Below are 22091 nucleotides of genomic sequence, written 5' to 3'. Positions count from 1 at the left end.
TACTGACCGGTGTTATACTGACCGGTGTTATACTGACACTGACCCGTGTTACACTGACCGGTGTTACACAGACCGGTGTTACACTGACCGGTGTTATACTGACCGGTGTTACACTGACCGGTGTTATACTGACCGGTGTTACACTGACCGGTGTTATACTGACCGGTGTTATACTGACCGGTGTTATACTGACCGGTGTTATACTGACACTGACCCGTGTTACACTGACCGGTGTTACACAGACCGGTGTTACACTGACCGGTGTTATACTGACACTGACCCGTGTTATACTGACCGGTGTTACACTGACCATTGTTACACTGACCAGTGTTATACTGACCATTGTTACACTGACACTGACCGGTGTTATACTGACACTGACCCGTGTTATACTGACCCGTGTTATACTGACCATTGTTACACTGACACTGACCTGTTATACTGACCGGTGTTATAGTGACCCATGTTACACTGACACTGACCGGTTTTACACTGACCCGTGTTACACTGACACTGACCGGTGTTACACTGACCGGTGTTATACTGACCGGTGTTACACTGACACTGACCGGTGTTACACTGACCGGTGTTACACTGACCGGTGTTGAACTGGCACTGACTGGTGTTAGAATGACCGGTGATAGACTGACCAGTTTTAAACTAACATTGTCCACTGACTCTGGCCATTGTTATACTGACCGGTGTTACACAGACCGGTGTTATACTGACCGGTGTTACACTGCCGCTGACCGGTGTTACACTGACCGGTGTTATACTGACCGGTGTTATACTGACCGGTGTTACACTGACCGGTGTTACACTGACCAGTGTTACACTGACCGGTGTTATACTGACCGGTGTTACACTGACCGGTGTTACACTGACCAGTGTTATACTGACCGGTGTTACACTGACCGGTGTTACACTGACCGGTGTTATACTGACCGGTGTTACACTGACCGGTGTTACACTGACCGGTGTTACACTGACCGGTGTTACACTGACCGGTGTTATACTGACCGGTGTTATACTGACCGGTGTTATACTGACCGGTGTTATACTGACACTGACCTGTGTTATACTGACCGGTGTTACACTGACCGGTGTTACACTGACCGGTGTTATACTGACCGGTGTTATACTGACCGGTGTTATACTGACACTGACCTGTGTTATACTGACCGGTGTTATACTGACCGGTGTTATACTGACCGGTGTTACACTGACCGGTGTTACACTGACCGGTGTTACACTGACCGGTGTTATACTGACCGGTGTTATACTGACCGGTGTTACACTGACCGGTGTTACACTGACCGGTGTTATACTGACACTGACCGGTGTTACACTGACCAGTGTTATACTGACACTGACCGGTGTTATACTGACCGGTGTTATACTGACACTGACCTGTGTTATACTGACCGGTGTTACACTGACCGGTGTTATACTGACACTGACCGGTGTTACACTGACCAGTGTTATACTGAAACTGACCGGTGTTATACTGACCAGTGTTACAGACACTGACCGTTGTTACACTGACACTGACCGTTGTTATACTGACCGGTGTTATACTGACACTGACCGGTGTTATACTGACCGGTGTTATACTGACCAGTGTTACACTGACACTGACCGGTGTTATACTGACCGGTGTTATACTGAACTGACCGGTGTTATACTGACCGGTGTTACACTGACCAGTGTTACACTGACACTGACCGGTGTTACACTGACCGGTGTTATACTGACCGGTGTTACACTGACCGGTGTTACACTGACCGGTGTTACACTGACACTGACCGGTGTTATACTGACCAGTGTTACACAGACCGGTGTTACATTGACACTGACCGGTGCGCCACTGACCGGTGTTTTACTGACCAGTGTTTCACTGACACTGACCTGTGTTAGAATGACTAGTGTTACACAGACCGGTGTTACACTGACACTGACCGGTGTTCCACTGACCGGTGTTATACTGACCGGTGTTACACTGCCTGGTGTTACACTGACCGGTGTTATACTGATACTGGTATTCTAGTGTTATACATTCAGTGTCAGTATAACACCGGTCAGTATAACACCTTTCAGCGTTTGTGTAACACCGGTCAGTGTAACACCGGTCAGTGTCAGTGTAACACCGGTCAGTATAACACCGGGCAGTGTAACACCGGTCAGTGTCAGTGTAACACCGGTCAGTGTCAGTGTAACACCGGTCAGTATAACACCGGTCAGTGTCAGTGTAACACCGGTCAGTGTCAGTGTAACACCGGTCAGTATAACACCGGGCAGTGTAACACCGGTCAGTGTAACACCGGTCAGTGGAACACTGGTCAGTGTCAGTGTAACACCGGTCAGTGTCAGTGTAACACCGGTCAGTATAACACCGGTCAGTGTCAGTGTAACACCGGTCAGTATAACACCGGTCAGTGTCAGTATAACTCTGGTCAGTGTCAGTGTAACACTGGTCAGTATAACACCGGTCAGTGTAACACCGGTCAGTGTAACACCGGTCAGTGTAACACCGGTCAGTATATCACCGGTCAGTATAACACCGGTCAGTGTAACACCGGTCAGTGTAACACCGGTCAGTGTAACACCGGTCAGTATATCACCGGTCAGTATAACACCGGTCAGTATATCACCGGTCAGTATAACACCGGTCAGTATATCACCGGTCAGTATAACACCGGTCAGTGAAACACTGGTGGTCAGTGACTGATACTGGTACAGTGTTATAACACTAGAATGACCAGTGTTATACTGACACTGACCGGTGTTACACTGACCGGTGTTACACTGACCTGTGTTATACTGACCGGAGTAACACTGACACTGACCAGAGTTACACTGACCGGTGTTACACTGACCGGTGTTACACTGACACTGACCGGTGTTACACTGACACTGACCAGTGTTCCACTGACCGGTGTTATACTGACCGGTGTTATACTGACCGGTGTTACACTGCCTGGTGTTACACTGACACTGACCAGTGTTACACTGACCGGTGTTATACTGACACTGAATGTATAACACTAGAATACCAGTATCAGTGTAACACCGGTCAGTATAACACCGGTCAGTGTAACACCGGTCAGTATAACACCGGTCAGTGTAACACCGGTCAGTATAACACCGGTCAGTATAACACCGGTCAGTATATCACCGGTCAGTATAACACCGGTCAGTGTAACACCGGTCAGTGTAACACCGGTCAGTGTAACACCGGTCAGTGTAACACCGGTCAGTGTAACACCGGTCAGTGTAACTCTGGTCAGTATAACACCGGTCAGCATAACACCGGTCAGTATAACACCGGTCAGTATAACACAGGTCAGTGTCAGTGTAACACCGGTCAGTGTAACACTGGTCAGTGAAACACCGGTCAGTGTAACACTGGTGGTCAGTGACTGATACTGGTACAGTGTTATAACACTAGAATGACCAGTGTTATACTGACACTGACCGGTGTTCCACTGACCGGTGTTACACTGACACTGACCAGTGTTACACTGACCGGTGTTACACTGACCGGTGTTACACTGACACTGACCTGTGTTACACTGACCGGTGTTACACTGACCGGTGTTACACTGACCGGTGTTACACTGACCGGTGTTACACTGACACTGACCAGTGTTCCACTGACCGGTGTTATACTGACCGGTGTTATACTGACCGGTGTTATACTGACCGGTGTTACACTGACCGGTGTTACACTGACCGGTGTTACACTGACCGGTGTTACACTGACCGGTGTTATACTGACCGGTGTTACACTGACCGGTGTTATACTGACCGGTGTTACACTGACCGGTGTTACACTGACCGGTGTTATACTGACCGGTGTTACACTGACCGGTGTTATACTGATACTGGTATTCTAGTGTTATACATTCAGTGTCAGTATAACACCTTTCAGCGTTTGTGTAACACAGGTCAGTGTCAGTGTAACACCGGTCAGTGTAACACCGGTCAGTATAACACCGGTCAGTGTAACACCGGTCAGTGTCAGTGTAACACCGGTCAGTGTAACACCGGTCAGTATAACACCGGTCAGTGTAACACCGGTCAGTGTCAGTGTAACACCGGTCAGTGTAACACCGGTCAGTGTAACACCGGTCAGTATAACACCGGTCAGTGTAACACCGGTCAGTATAACACTGGTCAGTGTAACACCGGTCAGTGTCAGTGTAACACCGGTCAGTGTAACACCGGTCAGTATAACACCGGTCAGTGTAACACCGGTCAGTGTCAGTGTAACACCGGTCAGTGTAACACCGGTCAGTGTAACACCGGTCAGTATAACACCGGTCAGTGTAACACCGGTCAGTATAACACTGGTCAGTGTCAGTGTAACACCAGCCAGCATAACACCGGTCAGTGTAACACCGGTGGTCAGTGACTGATACTGGTACAGTGTTATAACACTAGAATGACCAGTGTTATACTGACACTGACCGGTGTTACACTGACCGGTGTTACACTGACACTGACCGGTGTTACACTGCCCGGTGTTATACTGACCCGTGTTACACTGCCCGGTGCTATACTGACCCGTGTTACACTGACCCGTGTTATACTGACCGGTGTTATACTGACCGGTGTTACACTGACCGGTGTTATACTGACCGGTGTTACACTGACCAGTGTTACACTGACACTGACCGGTGTTACACTGACCTGTGTTATAGTGACCAGTGTTACACTGACACTGACCGGTGTTATACTGACCGGTGTTACACTGACCGGTGTTATACTGACACTGACCGGTGTTATACTGACCAGTGTTACACTGACACTGACCGGTGTTATACTGACCGGTGTTACACTGACACTGACCGGTGTTATACTGACCGGTGTTACACTGACCAGTGTTACACTGACACTGACCGGTGTTACACTGACCGGTGTTACACTGACCGGTGTTACACTGACCGGTGTTACACTGACACTGACCGGTGTTACACTGACCGGTGTTACACTGACCAGTGTTACACTGACACTGACTGGTGTTACAGTGATTTCTGGCCGAGTTTTGTTAATATCAGCCCAGCAACAGTCAGCAACAGCAGCGAGATTCACACATCAGGCAGTAAATCTGCACCGATTGTTCGTGTCTTATCTCTGATCTCTCTCACTGGTGGGATTTCCTGTTTCAGTTGCAAATAGGACAAATTGCAATCCTTTAGAAAATTTGTAAGGGTTTCTTTTGTTAATTAAAATTTGATTCGATATTTTGGAAAGCAGGTAAGTACAGTGCTGAACAAATATGTAATAGTGTCCATGATAAATTATACAAAAGATCATCCATAAATAAATAGATATTCACCTGAACACACTCATTAATATCATTAATTCAGCAGTCAGAAACAGAACTGCGCCAGACTGGAACTTCTCAAACACATTTTGTTGGATTTTTCAGTATTTGATGGCATTATGTTGTTGAGAGCCAGAGTGAAATGTGGAAAGACGCGCTGGGAGTGGATGCTGGGAGCAAGCCATCCCTGAGCTGCCCTGAGCTTTATTTTAGTTTTTCCAATGTCTTCTTCAAACTGATTTGACAGACCATTTGCCGAGGCAAAGTTGGGAAGTGATTTAAAGGAGACAGCTGCAGTGCGGTCTTTCCTGGAGTTCTCTCTCTCTCTTGCCTCCTGTTCCTTCCCTGGCAGTTGCTGTTTGCATGGCCTCCTTGCACATTTCTGTGACTTTTCTGAAACTGGTGCGATAGAACCACAGCACCAGCTGGGAAAGGAACAGAAGTGCTGTGAAAACCCCTTTGTCCGGGGAGCAACGTGAACCAGGGAGGGAGTTACGTGGCTTGTAATCCAGGTGAGGCCTTGCAGCGAGTTAATAAACTAGAGAGGTTCATAACTACCTTGTGTCTGGAATGCGATTCTCCTACTCGTCCCCGGCAAAAAGAAAAATGTTTATTTTGTTTAAAGATTGGTTTCGGCTTTTGAGAGTGGTGGATTATGCAGTGAGGGCTGATTAGACTATTCGACTTGTGTCACAGAGTCATAGAATTTACAGTGCAGAAGGAGGCCATTCGGCCCATCGAATCTGCACCGGCCCTTACAAAGAGCACCCGACTGAAGCCCATGTATCCACCCTGTCCCCGTAACCCAGTAACCCCCACTTAACATTTTTTGGACACTAAGGGCAATTCAGCATGGCCAATCCACCTAACCTGCCCATCTTTGGACTGTGGGAGGGAACCGGAGCACTCAGAGGAAACCCACGCAGACACGGGGAGAACGTGCAGACTCCGCACAGACAGTGACCCAAGCCGGGAATCGAACCTGGGACCCTGGAGCTGTGAAGCAATTGTGCTAACCACTGTGCTACCATGCTGCCAAAATGTGTGCGGTGCAAAATGGCGCCAACGGCATTTGTTCAGTCCCTGTACCAGCTGTGGTAATTCATGGACACCTGCCTCCTCGCCTTGCCCCATGGTGGGAGACTTGTGACCCTCAAACTCTCTCCTGGTGGGGAGACCGGAGTTACACTGACCAGTGATATACTGACTAGTGATATACTGACCGGTGTGACACTGACCGGTGTTACACTGACCGGTGATATACTGACCGGTGTTACACTGACTAGTGATACACTGACCGGTGTTACACTGACCGGTGTTTCACTGACCGGTGATATACTGACCGGTGTTACACTGACCGGTGATACACTGACCGGTGTTACACTGACCGGTGATACACTGACCGGTGATACACTGACCGGTGTTACACTGACCGGTGATACACTGACCGGTGATACACTGACCGGTGATACACTGACCGGTGTGACACTGACTAGTGATATACTGACCGGTGTTACACTGACCAGTGATATACTGACCAGTGTTACACTGACCAGTGATATACTGACCGGTGATATACTGATCGGTGTTACACTGACTAGTGATATACTGACCGGTGATATACTGATTGGTGTTACACTGACTAGTGATATACTGACCGGTGATATACTGATCGGTGATATACTGACCGGTGTTACACTGACTAGTGATATACTGACCGGTGATATACTGATCGGTGTTACACTGACCGGTGTTACACTGACCGGTGTTACACTGACCAGTGGTATACTGATCGGTGTTACACTGACCAGTGATATACTGATCGGTGATATACTGACCAGTGTTACACTGACTAGTGATATACTGACCGGTGTTTCACTGACCGGTGTTACACTGACCGGTGTTTCACTGACCGGTGTTACACTGACCGGTGTTACACTGACCGGTGATATACTGACCAGTGTTACACTGACCAGTGATATACTGACCGGTGTTACACTGACTAGTGATATACTGACCGGTGTTACACTGACTAGTGATATACTGACCAGTGATATACTGACCGGTGTTACACTGACCAGTGATATACTGACCGGTGTTACACTGACCAGTGATATACTGACCAGTGATATACTGACCGGTGATATACTGACCGGTGTTACACTGACCGGTGTTACACTGACCAGTGATATACTGACCAGTGATATACTGACCGGTGATATACTGACCGGTGATATACTGACCGGTGTTACACTGACCGGTGTTACACTGACCAGTGATATACTGACCGGTGATATACTGACCGGTGTTACACTGACCAGTGATATACTGACCGGTGTTACACTGACCAGTGATATACTGACCGGTGATATACTGACCGGTGTTACACTGACCAGTGATATACTGATCGGTGTTACACTGACTAGTGATATACTGACCGGTGATATACTGATTGGTGTTACACTGACTAGTGATATACTGACCGGTGATATACTGATCGGTGATATACTGACCGGTGTTACACTGACTAGTGATATACTGACCGGTGATATACTGATCGGTGTTACACTGACCGGTGTTACACTGACCGGTGTTACACTGACCAGTGATATACTGATCGGTGTTACACTGACTAGTGATATACTGATCGGTGTTACACTGACCAGTGATATACTGATCGGTGATATACTGACCAGTGTTACACTGACTAGTGATATACTGACCGGTGTTTCACTGACCGGTGTTACACTGACCGGTGTTTCACTGACCGGTGTTACACTGACCGGTGTTACACTGACCGGTGATATACTGACCAGTGTTACACTGACCAGTGATATACTGACCGGTGTTACACTGACTAGTGATATACTGACCGGTGTTACACTGACTAGTGATATACTGACCAGTGATATACTGACCGGTGTTACACTGACCAGTGATATACTGACCGGTGTTACACTGACCAGTGATATACTGACCAGTGATATACTGACCGGTGATATACTGACCGGTGTTACACTGACCGGTGTTACACTGACCAGTGATATACTGACCAGTGATATACTGACCGGTGATATACTGACCGGTGATATACTGACCGGTGATATACTGACCGGTGTTACACTGACCAGTGATATACTGACCAGTGATATACTGACCGGTGATATACTGACCGGTGTTACACTGACCAGTGATATACTGACCGGTGTTACACTGACCAGTGATATACTGACCGGTGATATACTGACCGGTGTTACACTGACCGGTGTTACACTGACCAGTGATATACTGACCGGTGTTACACTGACCGGTGTTCCACTGACCGGTGTTACACTGACCGGTGTTACACTGACCGGTGTTTCACTGACCGGTGTTACACTGACCGGTGTTACACTGACCAGTGATATACTGACCGGTGTTACACTGACCAGTGATATACTGACCGGTGATATACTGACCGGTGATATACTGACCGGTGTTACACTGACCAGTGAAATACTGACCAGTGATATACTGACCGGTGATATACTGACCGGTGTTACACTGACCAGTGATATACTGACCGGTGATATACTGACCGGTGTTACACTGACCGGTGTTTCACTGACCGGTGTTACACTGACCGGTGTTACACTGACCGGTGATATACTGACCGGTGTTACACTGACCGGTGTTACACTGACCAGTGATATACTGACCGGTGATATACTGACCGGTGATATACTGACCGGTGATATACTGACCGGTGTTACACTGACCGGTGATATACTGACCGGTGTTACACTGACCAGTGATATACTGACCAGTGATATACTGACCGGTGATATACTGACCGGTGTTACACTGACCGGTGATACACTGACCGGTGTTACACTGACCAGTGATATACTGACCGGTGTTACACTGACCGGTGTTACACTGACCAGTGATATACTGACCAGTGATATACTGACCGGTGATATACTGACCGGTGTTACACTGACCGGTGTTACACTGACCGGTGTTACACTGACCAGTGATATACTGACCGGTGTTATACTGACCAGTGATATACTGACCAGTGTTACACTGACTAGTGATATACTGACCGGTTTTACACTGACTAGTGATATACTGACCGGTGTTACACTGACTAGTGATATACTGACCGGTGTTACACTGACTAGTGATATACTGACCGGTGTTACACTGACTAGTGATATACTGACCGGTGTTATACTGACCAGTGATATACTGACCAGTGTTACACTGACTAGTGATATACTGACCGGTGTTACACTGACTAGTGATATACTGACCGGTGATATACTGACCGGTGATATACTGACCAGTGTTACACTGACTAGTGATATACTGACCGGTGTTACACTGACTAGTGATATACTGACCGGTGATATACTGACCGGTGATATACTGACCGGTGTTACACTGACCGGTGTTATACTGACCGGTGTTACACTGACTAGTGATATACTGACCGGTGTTACACTGACCGGTGTTTCACTGACCGGTGATATACTGACCGGTGTTACACTGACCGGTGTTACACTGACCAGTGATATACTGACCGGTGATATACTGACCGATGTTACACTGACCGGTGTTACACTGACCGGTGTTACACTGACTAGTGATATACTGACCGGTGTTACACTGACCAGTGATATACTGACCGGTGTTACACTGACCGGTGTTACACTGACCGGTGTTACACTGACTAGTGATATACTGACCGGTGTTACACTGACCGGTGTTACACTGACCGGTGATATACTGACCGGTGTTACACTGACCGGTGATATACTGACCGGTGTTACACTGACCGGTGATATACTGACCGGTGTTACACTGACCGGTGATATACTGACCGGTGTTACACTGACCGGTGATATACTGACCGGTGTTACACTGACCGGTGATATACTGACCGGTGTTACACTGACCGGTGATATACTGACCGGTGATATACTGACCGGTGATATACTGACCGGTGATATACTGACCGGTGTTACACTGACCGGTGATATACTGACCGGTGTTACACTGCAGGGGAGCCTTCTGCACCTCAAAGTCCAGGTGCAGGATGCCAGTGACTGCCCCAGTGTTTAAACTGATAGTCAGACATCCCCGGCAGTGCGTGCCCCAGGTTTGCACAGAGAATCCTTCCAGGTGAGGTTCCCCCCTGGAAATCCGAGCTGGGGAAATGTTCCCTTCCCCACACATTTCGCAGGGAAGATTCAGAGGTGAAACATGGGAGCAAATCGCAATGTAATTAATTCCCTCATGCCTCATCCCACGTACTCCCCGCATTGGAGATCTCTACTGCCTCCCGAAAATACACAAGACCAACACACCAGGCCATCCTATCGTTTCAGGCAATGGGACCCTGTGTGAGAACCTCTCTGGCCACATCGAGGGCATCTTGAAACCCATCGTACAAGGTACACCCAGCTTCTGTCGCGACACGACGGACGTCCTACAGAAACACAGCACCCATGGACCAGTTGAAGCAGGAACATTCCTCATCACAATGGATGTCTCGGCACTCTACACCAGCATCCCCCATGACAACGGCATTGCTGCAACAGCCTCAGTACTCAACACCGACAACTGCCAATCTCCAGACGCAATTCTGCAACTCATCCGCTTCATTCTAGATCACAACGTCTTCACCTTCGACAACAAATTCTTCATCCAGACGCACAGAACAGCCATGGGGTCCACATTCGCACCTCAATATGCCAACATCTTCATGCACAAGTTTGAACAGGACTTCCTCACCACACAGGACCTTCAACCGACATTATACACCAGATACATCGATGACATTTTTTCCTTTGGACCCACGGCGAAGAATCACTGAAACGACTGCACGGTGACATCAATAGGTTCCAGCCCACCATCAGACTCACCATGGACTATTCTCCAAAACCAGTTGCATTCTTGGACACACTCATCTCCATCAAAGACGGTCACCTCAGCACTTCGCTTTCCCGCAAGCCCACAGATAACCTCACCATGCTCCACTTCTCCAGCTTTCACCCGAAACACATTAAAGAAGCCATCCCCTATGGACAAGCCCTCCGTATACACAGGATCTGCTCAGACGAGGAGGAGCCTAACAGACATCTACAGATGCTGAAAGATGCCCTCATACGAACGGGATATGGCGCTCGACTCATCGATCGACAGTTCCAACGCGCCACAGCAAAATACCGCACCGACCTCCTCAGAAGACAAACACGGGATACAACCAACAGAGTACCCTTCGTCGTCCAGTACTTTCCCGGAGCGGAGAAACTACGACATCTTCTTCGCAGCCTTCAACACGTCATCGATGAAGATGAAGATGAACATCTTGCCAAGGTCATCCCCACACCCCCACTACTTGCCTTCAAACAACTGCGCAACCTCAAACAAACCATTGTTTGCAGCAAACTACCCAGCCTTCAGAACAGCGACCACGACACCACACAACCCTGCCAGGGCAATCTCTGCAAGACGTGCCAGATCATCGACATGGGTACCACCATTACACGCGAGAACACCACCCACCAGGTACGCGGTACATACTCGTGCAACTCGGCCAACGTTGTCTACCTCATACGCTGCAGGAAAGGATGTCCCGAAGCGTGGTACATTGGCGAGACCATGCAGACACTGCGACAGCGAATGAACGGACATCGCGCTACAATTGCCAGGCAGGAATGTTCCCTTCCAGTCGGGGAACACTTCAGCAGTCAAGGGCATTCAGCCTCTGATCTCCGGGTAAGCGTTCTCCAAGGCGGCTTTCAGGACGCGTGACAACGCAGAATCACTGAGCAGAAACTTATAGCCAAGTTCCGCACGCATGAGTGCGGCCTCAACCGGGATCTGGGATTCATGTTGCATTACATTCACCCCCCACCATCTGGCCTGGGCTTGCGAAATCCTACCGACTGTCCTGGCTTGAGACAATTCACACCTCCCTAACCTGGGATCACCCCCTATCTCTGGATCTTTAAAGACTTAATTACCTGCAAATGCTCGCATTCCAAGCATTGTCTTGCATCTTTGAATTTGTCTGTATATGCGTTTCTGGAACATACCTCTCCATTCACCTGAGGAAGGAGCAGCGCTCCGAAAGCTAGTGTTTGAAACAAACCTGTTGGACTTTAACCTGGTGTTGTAAGACTTCTTACTGTGTTCACCCCAGTCCAACGACGGCATCTCCACATCAGCAGCCAATGAAGGCACTGAGCTGGTCAAACCAGGAAGAGCCTATCATATTCCGTGCTCACCATCACTCAGCAGGCAGCTGGAGGGCCATGTATTTTTCTCTCTCTCTCGGATCAGAGACGGCAGAGAGCCCTTGCCTGACCGCTATCCAGTGGCCCCCTCTGGTAGAAAGGGCTGTTGCTTAGGCTACAGAAAGAGAGTCCACATGCGAGAGAGTTCACCGACACGGTACATCGCAGAGAGACTTTGACAGAATGGGGAGCGTTGTGGTAAAGGTGATAGTGTTGCTCCACTACAATTGGAAAACCTCTGGGAAAAGGAGTAACACAGAGCTCCGTGCAGCCGTGTTCCACCTCCCTGCAGGAGACCTCAGCACTGCCAGGCCCGGGGGCCTCCCTGTAGTTTGTGATAACTGGGGGGCAGCACGGTAGCATGATGGTTAGCATAAATGCTTCACAGCTCCAAGGTCCCAGGTTCGATTCCCTGCTGGGTCACTGCCTGTGCGGAGTCTGCACGTTCTCCCCGTGTGTGCGTGGGTTTCCTCCGGGTGCTCCGGTTTCCTCCCACAGTCCAAAGATGTGCGGGTTAGGTGGATTGGCCGTGATAAATTGCCCGTAGTGTCCTAAAAAGTAAGGTTAAGGGGGGGTTGTTGGGTTACGGGTACAGGGTGGATATGTGGGTTTGAGTAGGGTGATCATTGCTCGGCACAACATCGAGGGCCGAAGGGCCTGTTCTGTGCTGTACTGTTTTATGTTCTATGGTGTTCATTAACAGATCATAAGCCTCCCTCCTACAGGGTTCAATCTTTTTCACAGAAAATGCTGGAAATACACAACAAGTCAGACAGCATCTGCGGAGAAACATAAACAGTCACGGTTTTCAGTTGAATGCGACTTATTTATTGGACTCGAAACGTTAACTATGTTTCTCCCTCCAATTCTCTGGGATTTTCTCAGCACTGTTTTTATTTCGAATTTCCACCATCTACAGTATTGTGCTTTTATTTGATTTAATCTTTTGTTATTACTATTTCAAATACTTATTTCTTCTAACGTGCAAAAACAAATCTTTTTGGAGTTGGCACGTTTGTGCAGTGGAACAAGCTCCTTTATAAAGATAGACAAACTCTTAACTCCTGCCTCCTGTGACAGCCCATAGATCACCCATAGAATTTAGCTCTCTGTCACCATATAAATGTGCCCTTCACAATAACACACTCCCAAAGACAGCTCCAGAGAAGGAACTTAGTGCATGTTTCAAACATTGGAGCTTGTTTCTGTTAAATATTTTGAAGGGTTATATCGGGAGCCCACAAGGATGTGAAAATTGTTGACAAGAGGTTTGAATCTTCTTGTCAATTGGTACAAACTGGGTTTGAAACTCTCAAAATTCACATCTGCTCAAATTACCTAGTTTACATTTGTCAGCTGTTAGCCGAGTTCAGTGTATTTTTAAACACATTTAATTAATTAACAAATAGATGCCAGCTGGCCTATACTACTAAGCTGCCATCATTTCCCGTTAGTGAGTCTCTTCAGTTGCCCGGTAGTGTTTTGTCACAAATATTCTTTTTTTTAAATAGTTCTGTATGTCACAGAGAACCTGGCCGTTATCTGATTCTGCAGGACTTTTAACTGAATACAGATTCCATAAACATGTGGCACCCCCAGCATTTTCATCACTCTCGCTCAAATGACACTTTCCCAAGAAACTGAAGATGTGGATTTAGTTGACAACTGCAGGGTTATGGTAGCATATTTTTTTCCTGCCATTTCTCTCCACCTGTGAAGACGTGAACACGATCCGCAGGAGGTCCCACAGGAACCTTGGATGTCTCCCAAGTGACGGTTCTGCATGTGGGAGTTTGAACAGTGAATATTGGCAGCCTAGTCAAGCATGCCCTTACCCACATACACACGCAGCACATGCACAGACACATGCAGCACATGTGTAGCAAAGATCACACATACAGCACGCACACACTCGCACACAGCATGCACACGCACAAACACAGCAACACAAACATGATGCATACACATACTCACCTGCAGCACATGCGTATGTGATGCACTTGTAGCATACATGCAGCACACACACACACTCAGAAAATAATAATAATAATCATTATTGTCACAAGTAGGCATACATTAACACTGCAATGAAGTTACTGTGAAAAGCCCCTAGTCGCCACTTTCCGGCGCCTGCTCGGGTACACAAAGGGAGAATTCAGAATGTCCAATTCACCTAACCTGCATGTCTTTCGGGACATGTGGGAGGAAACCGGAGCATCCGGAGGAAACCCACGCAGACACGGGGAGAACGTGCAGACTCCGCACTGACAGTGACCCAAGCCGGGAATCGAACCCGGGCACATTTAAACACACAGCACTATCACACACACTCACACATGCAGCACACACACACATGCACACTTAAACACACCCACAGCACCATCACACATATACTCACACACACACACACACACACACCACCATCAAACACACACATCACCATCAAACACACACACACCACCATCACACAGAGACACACGCAGCACCATCACACACACACACACACCACCATCAAACACACACACCACCATCAAACACACACATCACCATCAAACACACACACACACCCCACCATCAAACACACGCACACACACACACCACCATCAAACACACACACACACCACCATCAAAGACACACAGACACACCACCATCAAACACACACACACACACACACCACCATCAAACACACACACACACATACACACACATGAGTAACTGGATTGCCATTAAGAATGGGAACTCGCTCAGTCTAGCTTGCAGGTCCTCTGCTGTACCTGAGCTGAGATCTGTACCTCAGCACAGGCTGTGGATTGAAGCAGAGTCCTGTCCTTACCTCTGTGGCTGACTCACACACTGAGCTGTGCGTTTACCCATTGAAGAGTTTAGGTGAGCATCTTTTACTTCATTCATTGCCTGAATACCTGGACTAGATGAGGAGTTGTACATTCTTGAAAGTGATTTCTTCATTGGGACCAGTATGTGGAGTTTCAAAAACATCACAAACTCATGTCAGTGACTAGGCATGAAAATTGCTGAACAAGATTTTGAGGTTTTTAACGATGCATCTTGTACAAAAGAGAAACTGCCCATTCTAGGCAATGTCCAAAAACCCCTTCGTGACATGGGCCGTGGATCCATTAGTTAATGTGCCAAAGGACAGGATTGGTAAATTCACAGAAAATTGCAGTAGGAGAGAGATTTATATCAAACTGATTGTGGTATCTCACATTATGCAACATTGCAAAGGATCAACATATAAGCTTTTTCTTGCAATATTGGTTGCAAAGTAAGATCCTCAATTTATTTGGCCTGTCCCACACGACTCAATCTGTACATTCCACGCCCCACTGCACAATGGTGTCCTGATACTGTCACTGGGCTAGAAATTCAGAGGCCCAGGTTACTGCTTTGAGACATGAATTTAATTAATAAATCTGGAATACAGTATAAAGCTAGACTCAGTTACCGTGAAACTACCATCGATTGTTGTTAAAAATACATCAGGATCACTAATGTCCTTCAGGGAAGGAAATCTGCCGTCCTTTCCTGGTCTGGCCTACATGTGACTCCAGATCCACAGCAAGAGAACTGACCCAGTCTGAGAACACGCACTAACAGGTTCAAAAACAGCCTCTTCCCCGCTGTTACCAGACTCCTGAATGACCCTCTTATGGACTGGTCTGATCTCTTCACACATCTTCTCCACTGAGTAGTCCTACACTCCGAATGCTTCACCCGATGCCTGTGTCAATGTATGTCCTATGTTTTTTTTTCATGTATGGAATGATCTGTTTGGACTGTACACAGTTGGTAACTTTTCACTGTACCTTGACACACGTGACAATAAAACAAATCCAAATCCTAAGGACAATTGGGGATGGGCAATAAATGCCGGTCCCGCAGAAATCACAACATGTGGGAGAGCAGAAACCGGGACAAAAAGCCAGGTCCAGGTCAACGTCATCGCTTGAAAGCGGTCCCGGGGGATCAGTCTGGTCTTGTTCACACTGTCAGGTATCGAATCCCCTTCTGTACCTTCTGGGTTTTTAATAATTTCAGGACTTTCAGGAGACACAATGGGCAGGATTCTCTCAGGACACGCCGGCTAGAGAATCGCCGGGATGGGCGGGATTCTCTCGGCTAGAGAATCGCTGGGATGGGCGGGATTCGCTCGGCTGGAGAATCGCCGGGATGGGCGGGATTCTCTCGGCTGGAGAATCGCCGGGATGGGCGGGATTCTCTCGGCTGGAGAATCGCCGGGATGGGCGGGATTCTCTCGGCTGGAGAATCGCCGGGATGGGCGGGATTCTCTCGGCTGGAGAATCGCCGGGATGGGCGGGATTCTCTCGGCTGGAGAATCGCCGGGATGGGCGGGATTCTCTCTGGCCACGCCAGGCCAGAGAATTGGCGGGATGGGTGCGAAACACGTGACGCGCCCCGACACTGGTCCTCCGATTCTCCGGAGAGCGGAGAATCAGCTCAGTCGGCGTGGCGCCGGTCAGCGCCCCCCCCGGTGATTCGCGGTCCAGGATGGGCTGAGCGGAGGTACAAAAAAACCTGAGTCCCACCGCCGCCATTCTAACCTGGTTTTACCCGGCGGGACCTTGGCGTGAATGGATCCGGGGGCGGCCTGCTGTGGGGGAGGGGAGGTACGACCCCCCGGGGGGGGGGGGCACTGCTGTGGCCTGGCCCGCAATCAGGGCCAACCAATCGGCAGGCCGGCATCTCGGGCTGGGGGCCTCTTTTGTTCCGCGCCGGCCCCTGTAGCCCTACATCATGTTGCATCAGGGCCGGTGCAGAGAAGGAAGCCACCGTGCATGCGTGACAATTGCGCTGGTCCCACTGCGCATGCGCAGACCCACGGCGCTCATCTAATGCCGGGATCGGCAGCTGGAGCGGCGTGGGTCGCTCCAGTGCCGTGCTGGTCCCCAGTAGGGATCAGAATCGCTGCTCCTGAGGCCACGTTGACTCCGTCGGGAAACACGACGCGTTTACGATGGCGTCAACACTTAGCCTCAGGATCAGAGAATCTCACCCACCTTTTCTTATCAAACTGGGCTTTTGGCCTGATGTTCACAGTTAGACCCCTATCTTTCTGGAGAGACACTTTATTTCACCTTGGACACTGCTTCCAGCTTGTGGTTTGACTTCAGGCCTCAGCAATATCATTAGAATGGCACCTGGACTTGCTGGAGAGAGAGGCAGGCCTTATTAATGGGCATTAAGGAAATCAATGTACATGTGTGTGTGCGCCTGTGTGTATATGTATGTACGTGTGTGCGATTAAAAATTAAACGCTCAACAACTCCCCCCTGTTATTTTAACCTCCCAGTCACCCAAACCCACCGTCTCTGCCCAGCCGTGTAATTAACAAGTGGATTTTGCTGGGGAATGTGTTTCCAAAGCTGCAAAAGTGGGTAACTCTGAGCAACAGGTGCCCGAAAGCTGCTCCTGTACCCTCACCACCTCGGTTCATCGTTACTGGATTAGCCAAGCATGCACACACCACAAGGCCCAAACAAGTGTAGCAGAGAATTGCCACAGATCCCAAACCGATTCTCCAACAGGAGCTGTATTGGAGCGTGGGCAGAGGGCACAGTGCAAAAGCCAGTGTGTGTGTTAAATGACTGAAATGTGTTATCTTTTTCACAGTGAAACAAATTGAGTCACTTTTCTGCCTCTTGCTGCCTACTGGTAACCACACAGGCATTGAGAGTTTTTTAAAACTTGCTGGCTTAGCACAATGCAAGAGACGGGGAGAGAGAATAAAAAAAACGATGTCAGGATTTGTTTATATAATCTGTTGCCAACCCGCTGCACTTTTCAAACTTTTTTTTTTACACCATTTCACTGGCAATTGCCCCGTGAAAGCAGAATTTTCAGAATCCCAACTGCAGCAAGTGCAGGCATCCCAGAGAGTATTATCACACGCACTGGAAATAACTTAGAAAGCAGGCGGACCCATATTAGGTAATGAATTTCAACCAGAACGGACGGAACAAGAAATTTATTGACAAGCTGGTGTGACTCCGAGGTTGTGGAGCACTCTCCGCTCCTTTTAGCAATCGTGGCTTTGATACTGTAGCAGGACTGGGGGGGGTTCACGGTGATACATAATGGCACAATTGTTATACCCCCCCCCCCCCCCCCCACTTCTGTCACAAGTACAGAGTGGAAAATAAAAGTCAAATGCCATTTGCGATAAAGGAATGTAATAGCTCGATCAGAAATATTGCTGTTTGATTTGAAGGGTGAGGCATTTCGCAACCCGCCTGGTAACTTAAACCTGCTGATAAAATAGCAAAAGGATTGAGCACATTTTGGTGGTGGGGGGGGGGGGGGGGGAGAGAGAGAAGGGAATCGCTGAGTTTGGGAATAAAGGTTCGATTCTTTGGAGAACTGGAGGAGCTGTTCACATTTGACGCCTCAATTTGCTTTTTCAACCTGTTGCCACAAGATTGATATTGTAGCAATTCTTCAAAATATATATTTTAACATGTTTTCCATAAGGTGCATATGAATATATGTGTGTGTGAGTCTGTGTGTATATATGTCTGTGTGCATGTATGTATCTGTATGAGTGCGTGTGCGAATGTGTTCATGTGTGTGTATGTATATATACGTGTGTTCATGTGTGTGTATATACATGCATGCATGTGTGTGTGTGTGTGTGTATATGTGTGTATGTATATGTGTTCATGTGTGTGTATGTGTGTATGTATATATCTGTGTGTATGTATATGTGTTCATGTGTGTGTGTGTATGTGTGTATGTATATATGTGTGTGTGTGTATGTGTGTGTAAGCATGCATATATTTGTATATATGTGTGTGTGTGTATGTGTGTGTAAGCATGCATATATTTGTATATATGTGTGTGTATGTATGTGTGTAAGCATGCATATATTTGTATATATGTGTGTGTATGTATGTGTGTGTAAGCATGCATATATTTGTATATATGTGTGTATGTATGTGTGTAAGCATGCATATATTTGTATATATGTGTGTGTATGTATGTGTGTGTAAGCATGCATATATTTGTATATATGTGTGTGTATACCTGCCATTCCTGTGTTTGGGGCTCTGCTAGACTCTCCTACGGGAGGGAGCATCGCACATTTTTGCAACAGTTGGTAACGTTCATTTGGCCCCAGTCCATCACTTTGTGAGCTGGTTTCCAGAAAGGAGATTTAATCAGTCCCCTCTCTCTCTCTCATTTTCTCTCTCTCCCCTTCCGTTAACTATTCTCCTCTTGAGGATTTCCCACAAGTAGAATGCTGACTAGGTGGTGTAAGTGATTTTCAACAGCCCCATCATATGGTTTTGGTGGGGGTGAGATTTAGTGGGAGGGCTGGAGGAAGGGGGTCATGGGGGTTTAGCAAGGGCAACAATTCAGAAATTCAACTGTTAGAAAGATAAACACTTATTCACTAAAAGTGAACTTTCTTTGTAACTTTTGACCTTCCGCCATTGTTTTAACAGGAGGAGCAAGCTCGGGAAATTGCTGCTGCTACTACATGTGTCATTCTGGCTGGAGTGGTAAGTTTCAGGTGTCAATACTTTTCCCAGTTACCTTCCTCTTGTCTTTTCACTGTTGTGTTAATACTATTTCATAATTTGGCAATTTTGAGGAATTATGAGAGTTCAATGTTTAATCTGTAAATAAATGCCGATAGACGTTCAGTGTTGCTGTGATGGGTGGACAGAAATGATCCATTCAGTTTTCTGAGTAACAGTTGTTTGTCGAGTTTATTGATCACAAAATGACATTGCATATTTGTATCATTTCAGCATGTTTCCTGATGCAAAGTGCTAGTAATTAACTTACTAACAAGTCCTAAAGCTGTCAGAGGATGGAGATTGTTACAAATGGAGCTCATCCATTAAGAGTCGATGAAATGGTCCCTTATGCTGCAGAATAGCCCTGTTCAATTGACTATGTTCAATCCTTAAGGAGTTTGACAGGGGGTAGAAGTTGGGGGAATCAGGGCGGCACGGTAGCACAGTGGTCAGCACTGTTGCCTCACGGCGCCGAGGCCCTGGGTCACTGTCTGTGTGGAGTTTGCACATTCTCCCCATGTCAGCATGGGTCTCACCCCCACAACCCAAAGATGTGCAGGGTAGGTGAATTGGTCACATTAAATTTCCCCTTAATTGGAAAAAAAAAAGAATTGAGTACCCTAAGTTTATTTTTAAAAAAGAAGCTGGGGAATCTAGGACACAGGGTCACAGTCTCAGAATAAAGGGTGAGCCATTTAGGACTGCGATGAGGAGAAATTAATTTACTCAGAGGCCTGTGAATCTGTTGAATTCTCCATCTCCAGAGAATTACAGACATTGAGTCATTGATGGCTGCCAGCAGCAGATTCTGGGCATCAAAGGGATCAATGGATAAGGAGATGGATTGTGAAGGTTCACTTGGGTACAAGATCAGCCTTCATCATGTTGAATGGCGAAAGAGAGGTCCCAGCTCTTGTGTGTTTATGTTTTCAAATTCATTTACACTTGGAACTAGTTCTGTCGGAACTGAATATCTCTGATAATTCAAAACATGAATAACTTGGATTCATACAGCACATTTGAAGTAATAAAACTTCCCAATCCATCTCAGGGAAGCATTACCAAACTAATATTGAGCATGGATTATGTGGCCCTAGCCACCTAGAAGAACAAGGGCAGCACACCCGGGGAACTGCATCGCCTGCAAGATTCCCTCGAAGTCACTCACCATCCTGACTTGGAAATGCTTGCCTAGCTTCAGATGCTGTTTCTTTACCACACTTTCTTCACAGCAAGCTTGCTGGTTAAAGTCTCTGGTTTACAGTCGGTAATGGTCTTCTTTGTAGAGTCATTCATTCAGGGTCCCTGTAGTTTAGGAAATGCTGTATTCTCTGGCAGCAGGCCTCTCTGGAGAGACACCTTGGGCTGGATTCTCCGCCCCGCCGCGCCAGATTTCTGTCTCAACCCGCCGGCGGGATGCTCCGTTTAGTCGGCTGGTCAATGGGGTTTCCCATTGTGGGGCAGCCGTCGGGAAACCCCTGGGCTGCTGGCAAAATGGAGCACCCCGCCGGCGGAGAATCCACTTATTTCTCATCAAACTGGGCCTTTAGCTTGATGTTCGCATTCAGACCTCTATCTTTCTAGACAGACACTTTATTGCACATTGGACATTGCTTCCAGCTCGTGGTTTGACTTCTGACCTCTGCAGGCTCATTAGAATGGAACCCAAACTTGCTGAACAGAGAGTCAGTCTCGCAGTGGCCTTATGGAGAGAGATCGCTGGATCTCTCTGGAGAGAGTTCACTGGATCTCTCTGGAGAGAGTTCTCTGGATCTCTCTGGAGAGAGTTCGCTGGATCTCTCTGGAGAGAGTTCGCTGGATCTCTCTGGAGAGAGTTCACTGGATCTTTCTGGAGAGAGTTCGCTGGAACTCTTTGGAGAGAGTTCGCTGGATCTCTCTGGAGAGAGTTC

At 47.7% G+C, this 22091-nt stretch overlaps 1 protein-coding gene across 9 annotated transcripts in view; it reads left to right on the top strand.

The window, feature by feature from the left end:
- Positions 1–22091, top strand: part of casz1 (castor zinc finger 1) — a 507648-nt gene that overhangs the window by 177352 nt on the left and 308205 nt on the right. For all 9 annotated transcript variants that reach the window (XM_038773686.1, XM_038773688.1, XM_038773693.1 and 6 more), the window contains one exon: positions 20104–20160. The gene's annotated coding sequence lies outside the window, so the exon portion shown is untranslated. The remainder of the gene's footprint in view (positions 1–20103; positions 20161–22091) is intronic.

Source organism: Scyliorhinus canicula, chromosome 16 (assembly GCF_902713615.1).
Source record: "Scyliorhinus canicula chromosome 16, sScyCan1.1, whole genome shotgun sequence".
Lineage (NCBI taxonomy): Eukaryota > Metazoa > Chordata > Chondrichthyes > Carcharhiniformes > Scyliorhinidae > Scyliorhinus > Scyliorhinus canicula.
Note: the sequence above shows the minus strand (reverse complement) of the source record. Positions and strands in the feature narration are given on the sequence as shown.